This window comes from Sinocyclocheilus anshuiensis, unplaced genomic scaffold, assembly GCF_001515605.1.
Source record: "Sinocyclocheilus anshuiensis isolate Anshui unplaced genomic scaffold, SAMN03320099.WGS_v1.1 scaffold553, whole genome shotgun sequence".
Lineage (NCBI taxonomy): Eukaryota > Metazoa > Chordata > Actinopteri > Cypriniformes > Cyprinidae > Sinocyclocheilus > Sinocyclocheilus anshuiensis.
Genome location: NW_015539821.1, coordinates 1646795 through 1662542, shown reverse-complemented (window position 1 = coordinate 1662542; position 15748 = coordinate 1646795). Strand labels below are relative to the sequence as shown.

The 15748-nt window shown below is 38.1% G+C and overlaps 1 pseudogene; it reads right to left on the bottom strand.

Moving 5' to 3' along the window:
* The window catches only part of LOC107684060 (coiled-coil domain-containing protein 57-like), an 18493-nt pseudogene extending 4405 nt beyond the window's left edge, over positions 1–14088 (bottom strand).
* Positions 14089–15748: the final 1660 nt, after the last annotated feature.

The following is a 15748-nucleotide window of genomic DNA, read 5'->3' as shown; positions in this document are numbered from 1 at the left end:
TTACGTTAGTTAGTGTGTAATGTTGCTGTTTGAGCGTAAACAATATCTGCAAAGTTGCGGCGCTGAAAGTTCAATGCAAACGGAGATTTGCATTCTTTTAAAATTCTGGCAGTTTAATGCCTACAAAAACGGATCGTAGGGACTACAACGAGTTACTTTCTGGGTTTGTGACATCACAAACCCAGACAAACCCCGCCCCCCAAAAAGAGGAATAGAAAACTAGGGGTGCACGTAAAAATCTATTTATATATATGACTCGTGATTCTGTCTTCTAACGATTCTAATGGATTCACAAGTTTCAAAATCAATGTTCTAGAGCAGCGGTTCTCAATACTGTTCCTCGCGTCGCCCTACTCTGCACTAGGGGTTGCACCGACTAATCGACTAGTCGACTTCAATGCTCTGCCAGAAGCATTAACACATGTTAGACTGCACCCCATAAACACAATCAAGCCTAGAAAAAAAACAGTCAACCACCCTTTTAAAGTATCTTATGCTCACCAAGGCTGCATTTATTTAATCATAAATACAGTGAAAACTGTAATACTGTGAAATATTATTACAATTTAAAATAATTGTTTTCTATCTGAATATATTTTAAAATTCATTAAAATCCATTTCTGTGATGGCACAGGTAAATTTTCAACAGCCATTACTGTAGCCTTCAATGCCACATGATCCTTCAGAAATCATTCTAATATGCTGATTTGGTGCTCAAAAAGCCTTACGTATTATTATCAATGTTGAAAACAGTTGTGCTGCTTAATATTTTGGTGGAAACTTTGAAATAGAAATTTGTGTAACATTACAAATCTACTTTTGACCAAATTAATGCATTCTTGGCAAATTAAAGGTGACATATCATGAAAATCTGACTTTTCCAGGTTAGTATCTTATGCTCACCAAGGCTGCATTTATTTAATCATAAATACAGTGAAAACTGTAATACTGTGAAATATTATTACAATTTAAAATAATTGTTTTCTATCTGAATATATTTTAAAATTCATTAAAATCCATTTCTGTGATGGCACAGGTAAATTTTCAACAGCCATTACTGTAGCCTTCAATGCCACATGATCCTTCAGAAATTCCCTTGGTGACGTGGCAAAGGGATTTCATTATAATATTACCACCCTTTAATCTGTAAGTTTACACCCACGGCACAGTCATTTGATTTCGCAAGCGGCAACGGTGTACCAGCTCTAATGCCATGGCGAAAGTTTGAGCAAAGCATGCTAACTGTTCTGTCTTTGGCTGCACAGACGAGCACAGAACACTACTTAGAGTCACAGCCTCAGAGGAGACAAGCAGTGGATTTATTGATTTATTTAATGTACATTGCTGCTGCCGCACAGATCTAAAATAAACATGCGATTTATTTCCCAGCAGTTTACCTTCACAGACATAACCGATTGTTTTTTGTAACTCTCGTGTGTTTTTAACGTAAACCTGTGTGTGAATGAGAACTTAGTTTAGTACTCACATGCTGTGTGGTGGCCGTTTTCTGTCCATGTCCTTCGGGTGTGTGCTCTCGGAAAACCTTATATCATAAGTTTAAACTCATATGGTTTAAAACACATGATTTCAGAGCAATAAATATGATAATCAGAACCAAAACAGTTTTTTTTAGCAGGTACGAGCTGAAATGGCCTAGCTCTATTCTGGAAAAGGGGGCAGGGAGCAGCAGGTCATTTGCATTTAAACAGGCCCGAAAAAACGCTTGTTTCTGCTTCCACTCAAAATAGGCATTTTCAAAATGATATAATAAATGATCTGTGGAGTATTTTGAGCTGAAACTTCACAGACACATTCTGGTGACACCAGAGACTTGTATTACATATTGTAAAAAGGGGCATAATATTTCCTCTTTTAATTTCTTTAAAAACAAACTTCTAAACAATAGTGTGTATGTATAATATGTTATAATATATAAAATATATTTATGGGGTGGTGAAGATGTCATAGATGTCATAGCCTGATTGGAGGCTCCCAAGGGTTTACGGTTCTGTGTTTGTCTGAACTCTCACTCTCAGAGAATTGGGGACAGACTATAATTGCCATTTTTTTATTCTGATCTCTTTGTGCATATTGTAGCTCCTAGAATGAGAATCAAAATTAATGTATTTAAATTTCATGCTAGTGTGACCATAATCAACCATGTATTTTCATACATCTGACAAGAGAGTGATCGCTGACCTTTGCCATGTTCCAGTGGCCTTGACAAAGAATAGCATTGCATAAAAGCTATGTCTAATTTCCCAGCAGTTTACCTTCACAGACATAACCGATTGTTTTTTGTAACTCTCGTGTGTTTTTAACGTAAACCTGTGTGTGAATGAGAACTTAGTTTAGTACTCACATGCTGTGTGGTGGCCGTTTTCTGTCCATGTCCTTCGGGTGTGTGCTCTCGGAAAACCTTATATCATAAGTTTAAACTCATATGGTTTAAAACACATGATTTCAGAGCAATAAATATGATAATCAGAACCAAAACAGTTTTTTTTAGCAGGTACGAGCTGAAATGGCCTAGCTCTATTCTGGAAAAGGGGGCAGGGAGCAGCAGGTCATTTGCATTTAAACAGGCCCGAAAAAACGCTTGTTTCTGCTTCCACTCAAAATAGGCATTTTCAAAATGATATAATAAATGATCTGTGGAGTATTTTGAGCTGAAACTTCACAGACACATTCTGGTGACACCAGAGACTTGTATTACATATTGTAAAAAGGGGCATAATATTTCCTCTTTTAATTTCTTTAAAAACAAACTTCTAAACAATAGTGTGTATGTATAATATGTTATAATATATAAAATATATTTATGGGGTGGTGAAGATGTCATAGATGTCATAGCCTGATTGGAGGCTCCCAAGGGTTTACGGTTCTGTGTTTGTCTGAACTCTCACTCTCAGAGAATTGGGGACAGACTATAATTGCCATTTTTTTATTCTGATCTCTTTGTGCATATTGTAGCTCCTAGAATGAGAATCAAAATTAATGTATTTAAATTTCATGCTAGTGTGACCATAATCAACCATGTATTTTCATACATCTGACAAGAGAGTGATCGCTGACCTTTGCCATGTTCCAGTGGCCTTGACAAAGAATAGCATTGCATAAAAGCTATGTCTAAAATATCACATCAGTACATATACAGAGGCCAAACTGATTAGTATGATGAAATATATTCTCAGTATCAATACAGAGAGTATGCTTTGATTGAACAAAGTCTCTCTCATGCAGGAGTCACCTGAGTGGTTAGCTTGTACTGTAGCTGTTCCAGGGTAGATAAGCGGCTCTTTGACTGAACCCCATTCTCGGATTGAGAGGGGTCTTTTTCCACCAGACTGTGCTCTGGATCAGTTGGTTTGAGAATGATATTTGAGTGCCGTGGAACTAAGAAAAACAAAACAATTTGGTGTAGAAACAATTTTCATTCAGAAATTGCTAGTAAATTTCACAATTAATTAGAAAGAAACAACAATAAACACATTGAATAGAATTATAACACATTGAAATAGTATTTTCTTGTAAAACATATTAGAATCATTTTGTTTTATTTATAACTTATTTAAAAGCTTTAGAGGGCACATTTTTGGGAAAAAAAGGAAAATATCACATAAAGGTGATTGCTTGCATCCCTGATGTCCATTTTAGACAATTTCCATAACTTTAATTCCAATTCTGTCTGTAAATGAACAGGACATAACAAACTGAGGATGTAGCAAGTAAAAATATTTGGATGTGTTGATATTCAGCAATGATTTGCCAATGAATGACTTCTCAATGAGTTGTATAACCAATTTGAATCAAGACAACACGCACAAAGCATGGAGAATTTCCGGGACAAATAAGCATTGGGCTCTCTATTGAGAATCAAACTAAGGCTTCTTTAATCCCTTGGTAAAAACATGGATCAGCCCATTGCGATGGGGCAACAGCATAACAATGAGTGGTGAATTATGGTTGTTAACCCCATGTGCCCTTTCACAAAATAACAGAAGAGAGTTCTTTATATCCCTCTTGAGCCTTATATAATTTAAAACATTTGGAAATTAAATATTGCCAATTCCTTCTGGATGAAAACACTACTGAAACCAATTATTATGCTTTAAAAGCAATACTAACCCTCCAGTCCTGCTTCTATCAGCTGCGCCCGGAGCCTGTTGCCCATTTCAATGAGTTGCCTTTTTTTGTCCTGACTAAGGCTGGAGATCAATTGTGCAGCCTGTTTAAGCTTTGACTGAAGCGTAGCAACATCACCCACAGCGCCTCCTCTGGCTGAACTCTGCAGCAACAGCAGCTGTTGTCTCAGGGACAAGTTCGCCTCCTGAAGCTGCTTTACCATCTCACTCTTGAATACCGGACATACATTCTTGGGTAACACTTTATTTTAAGGTGTCCTTGTTACACATGTTACATGTACTTACTATAATAATAACAATTAATTATGCATAATTACATGCAAGTAACCCTAAGCCAAACCCAAATCCTAACCCTAACCAGATAGTAAGTACATGTAGTTAATTAATATTACTCAGTACTTAAATGCATAATTACACAGTAACAAGGACAGCTTAAAATAAAGTGTAACCCATTCTTGTTTAGGCAAGCATAAAACATACTTCTGATAAGAGACAATTCATGTCAGTAATATGTACAGTAATTGGCACAGTAATGACATATAATACATATTAGCTTTGCTCATAAATATTATTAGGTACCTGATTAGTTTGTACCTGATTAAGGACAATGGGCTCTCTCCTGCTTGCAGGGTCAAACTTCAGTGCTGAAACCTGGCCACATATATATTGTAGTTAAATAAAGACAGGAAATTATATTAATCAATCTGTCTCTTTAAGGCAGAAAGATCATGCCTTTATTTGCATTTACTAGAAAGTATTGTTTAAAGTTAAATTCTATATACTTAAAACTTGCCTGGTTGCCAAGTGCAACACTCTCCAAGTTGTGGAGCAAACTGCCTTTTTGGTACTCTTCAGCCTCTCGTCTTACTTCATTCTACTCCAGCTCAGCAGCTGCCACTCTTTGCTTAAGCCTCGCTTCTTCAGCTGCTGCTGCCCTCTTGTGATTTTCCATCTCCAGACGTAAGCTCTCATTCTCCATGTGTTTTAGACAATTTCCATAACTTAAATGTCAATTTTGTCTGTAAATCATAGGTCATATCAAACTGAGGATGTAGCAAGTAAAAATATTTGGATGTGTTTATATTCAGCAATGATTTGCCAGTGAATGACTTCTCAATGAGTAGAATAACCGATATGAATCAAGACAAAACACACAAAGCATGGAGAATTGCTGGGACAAATAAGCATTGGAATCTATTGAGAATCAAACTAAGGTTTCTTTAATCCCTTAGTAAAAACATGGATCAGCCCATTGTGATGGGCCACCAGCATAACAATGAGTGGTGAATCATGGTTGTTATCCCCATGTGCCCTTTCACAAAATAACAGAAGAGAGTTCTTTATATCCCTCTTGAGCCTTATATAATTTAAAACATTTGGAAATTAAATATTGCCAATTCCTTCTGGATGAAAACACTACTGAAACCAATTATTATGCTTTAAAAGCAATACTAACCCTCCAGTCCTGCTTCTATCAGCTGCGCCCGGAGCCTGTTGCCCATTTCAATGAGTTGCCTTTTTTTGTCCTGACTAAGGCTGGAGATCAATTGTGCAGCCTGTTTAAGCTTTGACTGAAGCGTAGCAACATCACCCACAGCGCCTCCTCTGGCTGAACTCTGCAGCAACAGCAGCTGTTGTCTCAGGGACAAGTTCGCCTCCTGAAGCTGCTTTACCATCTCACTCTTGAATACCGGACATACATTCTTGGGTAACACTTTATTTTAAGGTGTCCTTGTTACACATGTTACATGTACTTACTATAATAATAACAATTAATTATGCATAATTACATGCAAGTGACCCTAAGCCAAACCCAAATCCTAACCCTAACCAGATAGTAAGTACATGTAGTTAATTAATATTACTCAGTACTTAAATGCATAATTACACAGTAACAAGGACAGCTTAAAATAAAGTGTAACCCATTCTTGTTTAGGCAAGCATAAAACATACTTCTGATAAGAGACAATTCATGTCAGTAATATGTACAGTAATTGGCACAGTAATGACATATAATACATATTAGCTTTGCTCATAAATATTATTAGGTACCTGATTAGTTTGTACCTGATTAAGGACAATGGGCTCTCTCCTGCTTGCAGGGTCAAACTTCAGTGCTGAAACCTGGCCACATATATATTGTAGTTAAATAAAGACAGGAAATTATATTAATCAATCTGTCTCTTTAAGGCAGAAAGATCATGCCTTTATTTGCATTTACTAGAAAGTATTGTTTAAAGTTAAATTCTATATACTTAAAACTTGCCTGGTTGCCAAGTGCAACACTCTCCAAGTTGTGGAGCAAACTGCCTTTTTGGTACTCTTCAGCCTCTCGTCTTACTTCATTCTACTCCAGCTCAGCAGCTGCCACTCTTTGCTTAAGCCTCGCTTCTTCAGCTGCTGCTGCCCTCTTGTGATTTTCCATCTCCAGACGTAAGCTCTCATTCTCCATGTGTTTTGAGTGACACTGGAGAAATATAATCATATATACAGTATATATTCAACTTTCCCTGTAACTCATCATGAAATGCCACAGAAGAGCATACTTATTAGAAAAAAAGCAACTAGGGGTTGCTGTTATGCCTGCCTGTTTCCCCCTGCTGGCTCTGCTAAACAGTGCAGACGTTAGTTGGGCCACAGGTGCATTCCATTAGTAATTAAACCTCTGATGGTGTTAGTATAAAATATCTCTCTTAATTTTTCTCTCTCTTATAAATTTTTTCCCCTAATATTTATTTCCTTTATTGATTGTTAGTGTCAGAGTATTTGCACCTTTAGTTACCACACGCGTGTGTTTTTCCCCCCATAGACGTCGGTTTTCTTTTGATTGTTTAAAATTTTTTTCTTGTCCTATAAATAAATTGGTTTATTGTTTGAAGAATTTGTTGTTTGCCTCTTTTATGTTGCGGTATATGAGCCAGCCGTAACAGTTGCACATCATGTATACTGGCTCTGCACTAACTGGTGTGTGTTAGCTGTTAAATCTTTTTCCATCTAAACAAGAATTACATCATATTATATGACCTTTTAATTATTAGATGCCTGGGTAAGGGACTAAAATCATTATCTGCTGGGTAAGCTATTCCACAGCAGACTCCAAATGAGCCAGCCTCACTTCCTGTTTCTTTAGAGCAGCGGCACTGGCTACTTTCTCCACTTGCAGCCCACCTGCAAACACCAAAATCTTATCTCACCTCATCTTTTCGCCAGTGAGGCACAGAAAACACACTTTTTTTGTATTAATATCACCAATCCACAGTATTACACAACAAGTTTGATGAAGGTTTGAGCTCATAATTTTTAATCACCTATGGTCTCATTAAGTGGTCTCACCTATGGTCTCACAAAACCAATCTAATGTGGTTTTGAAGGTACGCATTGTCAGGGGAAACAGGGAATGCAAGGGCAGTAATGCTGGCAGTATTGACTATCTTGGAAGACTCCTCTAACCGCTCCTCAAGATCACAACATTTGGCCTTAAGCTCCAGGATCTCTTTCTCCAGAGTCTGACTGTAGTCTGTAGTCCCTGAAATAGACAAATCACTGTCATACAACAGGGTGGAGGTTACATTTCCTGAGCCTTCTTTTGTAAGTGCATTATTGTCCTGTGATTTATGCTTGCTTTTACAAAGTAGAAGACAGTTATATTACCCAGAATATTCTTTTAAAAATGGCACTTGGGGATCATTATTTCCCAACAAGTAGGGGGACAAATGTAGAAATTTCTGAAAGTGTTGAAAATATGTCACAGAAATAATAAAATATTCTTTTAAGTTTCTTTTAAGATCTCTTGTACCTGCAGTGCTGGGCTCTGGATTTATGGTCTGACTTTGAGCTATAGGCATCTGCTGGCTCAGGTTCTCCATCTCTTTCCTCATTTCAGCCACCACTGCTCTAAGAGTGCTGTTCTGCTGCTGGAGTCTCCTGATCTCTTCTGATGGGAAACTACTGCTGTCTACTGCAGATGCAGTTCACACAGTTTTATGTTATGTAAGAAAGTAATTAAACAATAAAATTATTGTATAGCCAATTAGCAACCACTAGGTGGAGGCAAGAGATTGTGGCATGCTGATCTTTTAAGGATCTGAATTTTCAATCAGTCAACAAGCTATTACAGGACTGAACACACACACCACAAACATAATAATACGTGTGCTATTAAGATATGTATTACTTTACAGTCAGACTATGAGTGGCCAAGCATCTTCTGCTGATATGCTATTTAAAGTCTCGTAAATGTTTCATCCTAAATTACCTACCAAACAGCTGACAGGGAAAGTAATTAAAGAAAGTCACAGCTAAATGTGACATATAACTTCAGAATAGCTGTAATAGCATTGCACCTAGTGGATTTCATCTACAGTTCTATTTAATGAATGGAAGAGCAGGTCTTAGATGAAATAAATGCTGTGGATGTTGACAATGTCTGCAGTTTTATTTAAATAGTAATTTAAGCTAAATTTTCTAAGTAACTAGACAGACAATCCTCCAGGGGCAAGTTAGGGTCAGATGATTCGCTTCATATGCTGTGTGACTCCTACTATTCAGACACTTTGGCATGAAACCCAGAGAACTGTTGGATGAGATACCCAGCAGATCTTTAGCTGTCATCATACCACTTGTGTTTTACATTAGTACATTCTAAATGGTGATGGGTTCCTTCACAGTATTAAATATCAGTCTGAATGGTGTAACAGAGAAAGCTGTGTGTGGTCTAACCTGAATTCCTGTTAGTGCTGGTTTGGTTCCACGTAATGTCTGATCTCGCTCTACAGTGACACTTTTCAGCAGTCACCATCTCCTGTAACTCTCGTTCCTTCTCTCTCAGCAGTAATCTTAGGGCAGATACCAAAATCATTACGTCCTTATACAGAACAACCTTATGAATAAGATCAAGTCTAGAAGCTTGTGGGAAACACTAACTGATTAGAAAATATAGGTCACAAATATAGGTCATAAAATAAATTTTTGCTAAATCTAAACTACAGGTTAGGTTTAAATTTCTTTCTTCATGAAATTATTTTATTTTGAATATTTTAGAGAAAACGTTTGTATTTTACGGTGTCTGACTGTATCAGCTCACCTGGTCTCTGGCCTGTGTAAGGCTTTGGATGAGCTCCTCGCTCCTCAGGTAGTGCTCAGAATGCACCTCCTCACAACGCCGCTCCCAGTCCAACTCCAGCTGAACTCGCTTCTGCTTCAATGCCTGCTCACTCTGCATACCACTAGACACCTGCTGCTTATACCTGACAGATATTCAATTTACTAGCAGGATTTTTAAATCCTGAAAAAAGTAAATGTAAAGCAAATGTGGGTATACCTCAACCTAAACGTGCATCCACATACTTCAGGATGCACAATGAATTAGTTACTGGACAACATTATGCTGTGGTCAAATGATGTTGGAAAGATCATCTTTAGGAGCTGAACGCACACGAAAGGCATTACAAAGTCGCAATTATGAGTAGAAAACTCAGAACATTCTTTAAGCCCAGAGTTTCCTAATTGTGGGCATGTCAGTGAATAAACATGTTGGATGCAATGGATGCAGCGCCTACACTGACAACAATAAACTTGTTGAAATTATTATTTTATTTTTTTTAATCTAATTTGCATGTACAAATATGGCAGTATTGTATAATTAGGATGGAATATATAGCGATTCAATTTACAGCACTTTCATAAATAAAGTTAATCTTTAAAATCAGTGTTTTTAAAGTTAATCTTTAAAAACACTGATTACTTAACACTGTTAAATGTAATCTTATATTTTTATAAATTTTATAGTGTACATTATAATTACAACGTGTTTTAGTATTTATTACTTTTTACATTTATTTTGAACAAAGTAGTATAGAATTTTACATTCATTGGCTATTATTGACATTTATCGGTCATAACAAAAAAAAAAGTATCATTTTATTTCTCACAGCACAATGCAGTTAAACAATTTAAATGTTGTGTAAAAGGTATGCAATTATTATTATCTTGTGACCCCCTCACCTTTCTATATCCTCTTTACACCTTTCCAGCTCTGCTCTCACTTTGGCTTCTCTCTCCCCTGCAGAAAGCAACTCTGTAACCTTGGCAACATTTTCTTTGGAGATCTGCGTGATGTAAGTATCCCAGCCAGATCGAGTTATTTCAAGCTGCACTCTGAGCCTTCGGTATCAAATAAGAGATTCAAATCTAAAGCGGATCTGGTTACAACTGTGTTAACAAACACAAGTTAAGGCTCTCGACTGAGTACAGATAAGGCTTACAGCAGCCATGTTGTCTGTCTTAACCAGTGCATCTCATATATATAATTTATGAACGTTAAATTATAAGCACAGAAAAATTAGGAGCACTTGTTACCATGAGGCCTTGAATTTTAAACATGTTATATAATCCTAGAGCTCAGAAAGGCATTCTCAGAGACACCCACACATTTCCTCTCAATGTATTTACACTAATTTAGTCATCAGCAGGAGTCGCATAATGCATCTCCCTTCCATATACACAAATGGACAATTTCAAATTTCATGAAAAATTGTAATCTTTATGCAATAATATGTACTCCAAACAGCTGAAGTATTTCTTGGCAAGTAAAAATTAACCACAGAACATTTCTGTGAATAGTAATTTCAATACTTTTTTGTCTTACTCTTGTATCTGCTGGTCTCGCTGATGAAAGTCATCCATATAGCTCTTTTCTCTCCTCTCCTGTTCCAGAATCATCCTGTCCAGTTGGGCTTGCAATTCTGAGATCTCTTGGAGCTCCCTGGTATGAGCCTCTCTCATGAGACCCAAAGCATCCTCTTTCTCCCGAGACCTTCGTTCCAGCTCTGCGTGTCTGCATATATCAAATTTCAAAACATCCAGAGCAAGACATGCTGGCATACCCAGAGTAATCTGAGATATGCATATTAATCTACCAAAGAAAGCTTCATGACTTCCTGTTTTTTTGATTGGTCATTAGGATCTAAAAATGTTGTTGTCATTTGTGTTTACTGTATCTTTATGTGTAATAACTGGATTTGACAAGGGTATACTTTATGACAAGGTATCTCAAACTCTAGATGTAGTACTTGCTGTTGTAGGCTTGCTCTTTTTTTATAATTGCTCTCCATTTGTTTTAGTTTGTCTTCAAACTCTTTTATCCTGTAAAACAGTAATCATGATTGATCTTCTTATATTCAAAATTCAAAAAGAAAAACTTTTCAGCACACACGTCAGTTTACCTGGAGTCTTTCATTGCAGTGGTGTTCTTTAAGTCCCAGTCTCTGCGCTTGATCTCTTTTTGAGCCTGCTGGTAAAGTCCTTCAGAGGCCTCGGTGGCCTGACTGTGAGCTTTGGCATGGACCTCCAGCTCTTTGCTCAATAGCTTTTCCTGGACAATTTAATATTATTATTACTAAACTCACAATTATCCATGCAGAAGATCACTCATACCAGAGTTATACTATGGCCAAAAGTATGTGGATACCTGAACACCACATCTATATGTGCTTCCTAACAGCTTCTACTATTCTGGAAAGGCTTTCCAAACTAGGTTGGAACCTGGCTGTGGGAATGTGCCCTCTTTCAGATGTATGAGTTCAGGCACTGACATTTAGGTAATGGGGCCTAGGTCCTGGTCAGCATTCCAATTCATCATTCACGTGGATGTTTGGACGTTTCAATTTATCAACAAACAGTACTTTTGGCCAGTTAGTGTCTAAAGCCGTGGTTCATAACCAGGCAACGGTTGTACGCAGACCTTAGATTCAAGGTTGACAACCACTGGTCTAAATGGCCCTGACTTCCAACATAAAGTTTATGATAGGTTTGATGTGATATGGGTCTTACGTTGAGCTCGTGTGAGAGAACCACACTGTTCATTTAATCCAGCTTCAGATGGAATTCATGCTCCCGCTTCCTCATCTCACTGTCAAAATCTGCCTTCATTTCCTGTTGTGGATTGCAATTTTCAAGATTCACTGTATTTAATTGATATTGTTTAACCTAATAATGCAGGCAAAAAGAGATTTACAAAACACTTATATGCCTGTGCTTAAACAACACTCAAATGTCAAAAGTCAAGCAACAACAACACTGAGCAATAATCTATTTTCGAACTGACCTACATCTTAAATAGCTTTGGTTCACCAACATTATCTGTGATCCTTCACAGCCTTATCATTGTACTTTACTGACTGAGTGAGGTGAGGATTGCTTTAGCGATTAGATGACAGCTCAACGACTAAGAACTCCTGCCAGCTGGAATACCTTTAGGTCAGTGGTTTTACTTTAAATAACATACAATGTCCTGGCATTAATCCCAGGACATTCACTTTGTGGATTAATTTTTAGACCAGAAACAGCAGCATAAATGTAAATATGCTAGACAAATAAGATATTACAGCTTTAGATCTTGTTACTTAAATTTAGGGATGGGCCTAGTCTAGTCAGTTAATTAAGTCAGTGTATTTTTTTTTAAATTCTGTGGCTGTGTTTTTAGTGTGTTATAGCCACCTGTGTACAGACAGACATCTTTGGCCATTACACTACATCTTGCAGTGTTTTTGAATGTCCTCTGCCGCAGGCATTGTAACGTGTCGAGTTAAATATAGTCCAGCTTTTTTTAATCATACGACCCCCTGTGTTTTTGAACACAACAAATGTGTCCTATAAATTTTGCGGGTGACGCCATACCTGTTTCTGCAGTGCCAGCTCACCATCGGACTCTCTAATTCACCGCTGGAGATCCCATTTCAATGTTTCATTCTCCTCTCTGAGTTTCTGAATCTCATTTTCCATCATGCTAAAAAACCATAACAAATGTAAACAAAATTCCACAAAAAGCAAATTTAGAAATCAGTGTGGATGACCAAATATAGATGATCCTGAGAAACAAGGTCATACCTCTGGACTTTTTCCAATTTGACTCTATGCTCGACTCCCCTCCTCTGATATTGCACTTCTATATCCTCCTTCACCCTTCGCCGATTCTCCAGGTCATCCTGAAGTTTTGCTATCTCAATCCTCAGCTCACTGACCTCTTCCCGCCTGGCACTCTCTTCCGTCTGAGCGCGGGCTGCCAAGGCATCATAACGCTCCAGCTCTTTGTCCCTCTCCTCCAACACACGTAGATTATACTTGAAGTCATCCCGCAAGCGGAGGAAACGCTCTCTCTGGGTGGACAGCTCTGATGTGGCTTCGTTTAGAGCGGTCTCCAATTGTCGAATCCGCAAAGCCTGAAGTTCTTTCCATTCTCTTTCTTTTCAAGCCAGCTGGGCCTCCAGGTCCACAGCTTCCTGCATGGTTACGAAGCAGATGTTGAACAACAGGGCACTGAAACACTTGACATCCTGTTAAGCAAATCTGTAGACACAAGAAGTGATTACAAAGTGCTCATCAGAACAAGTTTATAAGTAAACATGATAAATGAAACCCTACACATCATATAAAGCCATAAATTGGTTAAAAAGGCATCTGATAATGGCATGTATTTTAAGTTGTATCCTTCGTGATCAGCTAAAAGTTCAGCTAACGTTACAAGAAGAACATAAGTCCTTATGGCCAAAATACTGAACTGTCATAGTGGCTGGGAAAAGTTTTTAGCGATAGTTCATATTAAAACAAGAAGTACAACTTCATAAAAACAAGCTATTTTAAACAATTTCAACAGAATTAGAACTATTTCATTCAATAAAATTGTTACTCACCTTCACGTGTATATCAGCCCAAGAATTAATGAAGAGGCAAGTATTTACTTCGGTTAGTTTGCACAGCGAATATTGTTTTATTTTATGTTCTTGTCATAAGTACAGATGACCGGAACTGTGTAAAAGTCAAAATACACAGCAGCTGCTCCCCAAGGGAGTTGCTGAATATGTCTAAAATAGTTTGCATTCAACGTTTAGGTTAGCTAAGCTAACTAGCTCAGGCATAGCAGGAGTTCTAGCTCGGCGCCGCCACAACTATCGTCTCAGGTTACTTGTGTAACCATGGTTCCCTGAGTAGGGAACGAGACACTGCGTCCTCTAGGGGGCGCTATGGGGAACGCCTCGTCGTGACCCATGTCTGAAGCATACATTGAAAAAATACCAACTCGTTGGCCGGCGACAGCCATGACGTCACTACCGGTGCGACTATAGTATAAATAGGCGCCGGGAGCACACATCATTCACTTTTTCGTCTGAAGCTTGCGTCCGCAGCATGGCAAGAAACCTAGAGGACGCAGTGTCTCGTTCCCTACTCAGGGAACCATGGTTACACAAGTAACCTGAGACGTTCCCTTTCATGGGAACTTCGAACTGCGTCCTCTAGGGGGCGCTATGGGGATCACAATGCACGCAGATTGCCCCCTCGAGGACATCGCGTGCGTGCTCTTCGCCCAAACAAATAACACATAGAACGTGTGTGTCATCTGGTGTAAAATAGCGATGACACGGATGCACACACCTTCTAAATGCTCCGCTAGTGCTCGCCATAATAAATAGAGATAACTCTTACTTTTTCCTTGGAATGCACGCTTCAAACAGAACAGTCAATGAAGACGAAGAAGAGAATGATGTGTGCTCCCGGCGCCTATTTATACTATAGTCGCACCGGTAGTGACGTCATGGCTGTCGCCGGCCAACGAGTTGGTGTTTTTTCAATGTATGCTTCAGACACGGGTCACGACGAGGCGTTCCCCATAGCGCCCCCTAGAGGACGCAGTTCGAAGTTCCCATGAAAGGGAACCATATTGCTATGGTAACAAAGGGCGTCTGCAGCAACATCCGTTTCTATGGTTTGCCTGACGAATGAGTTCCCGTTTTTTTTATTTACGTTACAACTGAGCGTCATTTGCTTACTTTGAAAGGCGGAAATTGTGAGTTCACTTCTGATTAAGCTCTATTTCTGGCATGACTATTATTTCCCGCTATAAAAGCATCACGCTTATCGTAAAGTTATAAAACGTTTCCGAGACCTTTGTTTGAAAAGAAATATTAAATAATTATGGATTCATAAATAAGAAATAGTATTGTATTTTTGAATTGTATATTTGGTTAAGTTACGTAACGTTATACTAAATGTTTCTGACAAAGTACTACAAAGGACGTTTTGCCCTACAGACTCTGGCACGTCTGTCAGGCGTACATTGTGTACCTCCCTGCCAGAAGTATAAGACAAGTTGAAACTAGTGAAAACGTGATACAACATTTCCTGCGGCTTACAAAACTGTACAAAAGCGACTGACGCAAAGGGAAATACGACACCTGATTCACGTGGTTTCTACCTGCATGCTGTCACGTTCTAACTTGTATCTGTACTTAGTGTATAAATTATTCATTTTATATCATTTATTAATAAGAATGTAGCATGTAAATCATTTATTAGTCTTATTAAGATGGATGCTACAACTTCCCGATTAAACAAAATGTTCCTCTTTTCAGTTTTTTGTAATATCTGCCTGTATGTTTTACACTCATTCACTACTCAGAGCTCTCTACAAAAGCAACATAAGCACAAACAATTTATCTAAAGACGTGTTTTGAGTTGTTGATAAATTACGGAATTGCAAGGAAGTGTCATCACCCTGTTATGCAACTCTTCCATTTTACCCTGAGTCACTATGATGTGTGCCATAACCA